Raw genomic sequence first — 5,693 nt, forward strand, 5'->3', positions numbered from 1 at the left:
AAACCATATCCTCACTGTCAGCTCTGTGTAAACACATCAATCACATGCACTTACACTTTCATACTTTAGTAAGTATTAAGAACAATTTACATTGTTTAATGCTTTTTTCCCCATAACCTAAATGTTATTGAAAAGCTGACACAAAATATAGGAGATCATTGTTGTATACCTTACAAAATAACATTATCTTGGTAGATTAACTGGAATTATTGAACTGATAAGGCTTTCTGCCATATAACACAAATTTAGGAGGTTGTGTGGATCATTACTGTTGCTTTCTTCTAAATGAAAATCCTTCTGTGAGTCTGGCCTTTCCTCCTGTTGGCTGGCACAACATTGTTGAACAGCCTACACAAAGAATCACTATTTGATCATGGCTGAAAACTGGTAATTTTGTAGCAACCTGGACATTTGATATCTATAAAATAGGAATTGGGGCTTTGAGCTTGCCTTTCTTTTTATGTTTTTTTCTTTTCCTCTTCCAAGGACAGGTGTAGTAAATCTTTAGCCAAAGGCATGTCGATCCTTTCACAAGCCCAACCAGTCCCTAACTGCTTTTTAATTTACCAAAAGCTTTTATATGTCACCTTTTTAAACCATAGCAATGATACAGGGGGAAGGGTATAACATCATCCCTGTTTTACAAATGAAGAAACAAATTCAGAGACAGGCTTATTCATTCCCTTTTAAAATCTAATTAAACAATTTACAAGAACTACCTGAGGAACCATATCCTTCATGCAGAAAACATGGACTGCTTTAGACAAAACTTGAATCAGAACACTTTTCTCTGAATTCCTATTGCACTTAAAGTATGTTATATGAATTTTACTACTAAACTGTTTTTTTACCTTGCCCTCTGTGTTGTATAAGTAAATACATAGATTTTAACAATCAAAATCCAAAAAATGAGTTTGAATACTGACTTTGCCACGTCCCAGCTGTGTGACTTTGGGCAAGATGCCTAAGTTCTCTGACCCTGAGTTCCCTTATCTGTGAAATGAGAATAACATTCCCTGCCTCACAAGATAGTTTTCCTTGTCAAATAAGATAGTAGATGTAAGTTACCTCTCCATGTTCCCCATCAGGCTGTAATCCCCAGGAGGGCATTGCCTATATCTTTAACTTCTGTTGCCTCTTCAACAGAGTTGTATTCATAGTAAATATCTGATACCTACTTTTCCATGGAGTGGAAAGTGTTGGAATGCATGTTTTTGTGACAGTAGGCTTCTTCTTAATGCTCATTGTGCAGAGCCTTTGATTCTAATATACCTAAATCTCTTTTGCAGGATCTGATTAAAACTTAACATGCAAATAAGCAAATTAATGACTTCCACATTCACAAACCATTTATTTATAAGAGAAATTGAGGGTTTTTTTTTATTTTAACTCATAAACTCCCCATTTTCTGAAATCATTATTAATAATGCTTTTAGACACAAACCCTCCATTGGTGGCTTTTGTTGTTGCTATGAAACCTATAACAAGCAGCCAATCCATTCATTAATAGAGATAAATCACTTTAAGATCCTTAAAGTCTGCAATTATATTTATTGGGGAGATAGTGGAAGAAACATAGGAAAAGAAAAGGAGGGAGTACAGAAGTTGCTGCAAAAGTCTATACCAACACATTAAATGTGATACATAATCCCTAGATAAATAGATATCTTCTTATATACCATCATTTTTTTCTTGATATTTGTTGCATTTATGAGGGTGATAGGCCTAAATATTAAGCTTCTGTAGTTAGTTTCTTCCAATGATCTTAAAGTGTGTTACAAATACTATTTCCTTAATCCTTCGTAATCCAAGAGCTATGAAAGAAGCATTTATACTTGAGAGAGGAGCAAGATGGAGGAGGAGTAGGAGACCTAATTTTGTCTGGTACCAGGAATTCAGCTAGATAGGTATCAAACCATTCTGAACACCTACAAACTCAACAGATCAAAGAAAAGAATAGCAGCAACTCTCTGAACAAAAAAGCGACCACTTTCTGGAAGGTAAGACATGTGGAGAAGTGAATCCAAGGCGATATTTGGGAAGATAGACTGCGGAGGGGAGGGTGCTGGCTACCGGCAAGTGATAGAGCAGAAGAGCACAAAATTGGAACTTTTAGAAGTCTGCTCTGTTGAGGGATGTTGCTCCAGTGGCTAAGCAGGGGGTTGGAACACTCGCTGGGACAGTGTGGTCTCAGGACCCTCGGGGTCACAGAAAGACTGGGGGTGCCTGAGTGTGGCAGAGCTCCCAGGTATCAAAACAGGGAAGCTGGCTGCAGAGACGGAGCCAAGGAGTGGGCTCTCAGCTCTGGGTTGCCATAAACCATGATTCACGTAACAGTCAGGCCACTACTCTTGAAGCAGGGACCCAACAAGCAGCAGATCCAGGGGAACTCCCCTTCCTCCCCGGGAGGAGCAGTGCCAGAGCGCACTGCAGGAATCTGCTGGGTTTGGAGACTCCAAACAGGGTTGTGTGCCAAAGATAGAAATGCTCAGTCACAGGCTGGGTAAGCACAGAGTGCGGCCGGAGACTGGAGAGACAGGAGTGATTGACTGACTGCTTTTCTCTGGGGGCTCACTGAGGACTGGGGCCCCAAGTTCTCGGCTCCTCAGGGGCAGAGATTGGGAGACTGCCATTTTCTTTCTCTCCCTCCAAACCTGTACGGAAAGCTTTCAGGGATCAAAAGCTACCACAAGCAAACCCGAGCAGATTAATTACCCCGGCTTCTGACATGGGCCGTGCAATTCAACCTTTGGCAAAGGCATTTGACAATCACAGCAACAGGCCCCTCCCCCAGAAGATCAGCAAGAACAGCCAGCCAAGACGAAGTTTACCAATCAATGAGAATGGCAGAACTCCAGCACTAGGGGAATACAGCACATAGAATTCATGGCTTTTTCCCCATGATTCTTTAGTCTTTCAAAGTTAATTTTTTTAATTTTCTTTATTTTTTCTACTTTTTTGAATTTTTCTTGTTCCCTTTTTCAACCAACATCTTATCAATCCTTTCTTTTAAAATCTTTTTTATTTTTCATTTTTGGAGTCATATTCTATCCCTTCATTGTAGTTAACCTTATTTTTTGTGTATATATAAGTTGTTCTCTCTTTAAAATTTTGGGATACAGTTTCTTCTAACAGACCAAAATACACCCTAAATCTCTAGTGTATGGCTTTGTTCTAGTCTCCTGCCTGATCACATTCTCTCCCTTTCCTTTTTGTTCTTTTTTAATTTCTCTTCTTTCTTTTTTCAGCAACTTCTTATCAATTCCTTTTAAAAAATCTTTTATACTTTTCATCTTTACATATTCCATCCCCTTCATCATATTTACCCTTATTTTTGTACATATATAAGTTTTTCTTTCTTTAAAATTTTGCAAGGCAGTTTCTTGTAATGGACCAAAATACACCCAAAATCTAGTGTGTGATATTGGTCTATTCACCAGCCTGATCATATTTGATCATATTCTTTTCTTTTTCTTTCTTTCCCTTACTTTTCTCCCTGGTTTCAGGTCTCTTCTGATTTGTTTAGTGTATATTTTTCTGGGGTCATTGTTACCTTGTTAGCATTTTGTTCTCTCATTCATCTATTCTCCTCTGGACAAAATGACAAGATGGAAAAACTCACTTCAAAAAAAAAGAACAAGAGGCAGTACCGACTGCCAGGGACCTAATCAATATGGACATTAGTAAGATGTCAGAACTAGAGTTCAGAATGACGATTATAAAGATACTAGTTGGGATTGAAAAAAGCAGAGAAGATACTAGAGAATCTCTTTGTGGAGAAATAAAAGAACTAAAATCTAACCAAGTCAAAATCAAAAAGGCTGTTAATGAGGTGCAATAAAAAATGGAGACTCTAACTGCTAGGATGAATGAGGCAGAAGAGTGAATTAGTGATATAGAAGACCAAATGATGGAGAATAAAGAAGCAGCTGAGAAAAAAGGAGATAAACAACTACTGGATCACGAAGGCAGAATTCCAGAGATAAGCGATACCATAAGACAAAACAATATTAGAATAATTGGGATCCCAGAAGAAGAAGAAAGAGAGAGGGGAGCAGAAGGTATATTACATCAAATTATAGCAGAGAACTTCCCTAATTTGGGGAAGGAAACAGGCATCAAAATCCAGGAGGCACAGAGAAACCCCCCTCAAAATCAATAAAAATAGGTCAACACCCTGACATCTGATAGTAAAACTTACAAGTCTCAGAGACAAAGAGAAAATCCTGAAAGCAGCTCGGGACAAGAGGTCAGTAACATACAATGGTAGAAACATTAGATTGGCTGCAGAGTTATCCACAGAGACCTGGCAGGCAGAAAGGACTTGCATGGTATATTCAGAGCAATAAATAAGAAAAATATACAGCCAAGAATACAATATCCAGCTAGGCTTTCATTGAAAAAAGAAGGAGAGATAAAAAGCTTCCAGGACAAACAAAAATTAAAAGAATTTGCAAACACCAAAACAGCCTTACAAGAAATAATCAAAGGGGTCCTCTAAGCAGAGTGAGCCTAAAAGTTTCATAGAACAGAGAGGAATAGAGACAATATACCATAAGAGTCACCTTACAGGCAATACAATGGCACTAAATTCATATCTTTCACTAGTTACCCTGAATGTAAATGGGCTAAATGCCCCAATCAAAAGACACAGGGTATCACATTGGATAAAAAAACAAGAACCATCGATATGCTGCCTGCAAGAGACTCATTTTAGACCCAAAGACACCTCCAGATTTAGAGAGGGGGGTGGAAAAGCATTTACCATGCTAATGGACATCAAAAGAAAGCTGAGATGGCAATCCTTATATCAGAAAAATTAGATTTTAAACCAAAGACTATAATAAGAGATGAGGAAGGACACTATATCCTACTTAAAGGGTCTATCCAACAAGAAGATCTAACAATTGTAAATATCTATGCTCCTAACATGGGAGCAGCCAATTATATAAGGCAATTAATAACAAAAGCAAAGAAACACATCCACAACAATACAATAATAGTGGGGGACTTTAAGACCCCCCTTCCTGAAATGGACAGATCGTCTAAGCAAAAGATCAACAAGGAAATAAAGGCTTTAAATGACACACTGGACCAGACGGACTTCACAGATATATTCAGAACATTCCACCCCAAAGCAACGGAATACACATTCTTCTCTAGTGCCCACGGAACATTCTCCACAATAGATCACATCCTAGGTCACAAATCAGGTCTCAACTGGTACCAAATAATTGGGATCATTCCCTGAATATTTTAGGACCACAATGCTTTGAAACTAGAACTCAATCACAACAGGAAAATTGGAAAGAACTCAAATACATGGAGGTTAAAGAGCATCCTACTAAAGAATGAATGGGTCAATGAGATAACTAAAGAAGAATTAAAAAAAAAATCATGAAAACAAATGAAAATGAAAACACAACCATTCAAAATCTTTGGGATGCAGCAAAGGTGGTCCTAAGAGGAAAGTATATAGCAATACAAACCTTTCTCAAGAAACAAGAAAGGTCTCAAATACAGAACCTAACCCTACACATAAAGGAGCTGGAGAAAGAACAGCAAATAAAGCCTAAACCCAGCAGGAGAAGAGAAATAATAAAGATCAGAGCAGAAATCAACGAAATAGAAACCAAAAGAACAGTAGAACAGATCAACAAAACTAGGAGCTCATTCTTTGAAAGAATTAATAA

The 5,693-nt window shown here is 37.9% G+C and overlaps 1 pseudogene; it reads right to left on the minus strand.

Moving 5' to 3' along the window:
* Positions 1-265: 265 nt before the first annotated feature.
* On the minus strand, positions 266-518 carry LOC102727019 (small ribosomal subunit protein eS27-like pseudogene; annotated as a pseudogene).
* Positions 519-5,693: the final 5,175 nt, after the last annotated feature.

The sequence above is a fragment of the Leptonychotes weddellii genome, chromosome X (assembly GCF_054177405.1).
Source record: "Leptonychotes weddellii isolate Sample4059 chromosome X, ASM5417740v2, whole genome shotgun sequence".
NCBI classification, from domain to species: Eukaryota; Metazoa; Chordata; class Mammalia; order Carnivora; family Phocidae; genus Leptonychotes; species Leptonychotes weddellii.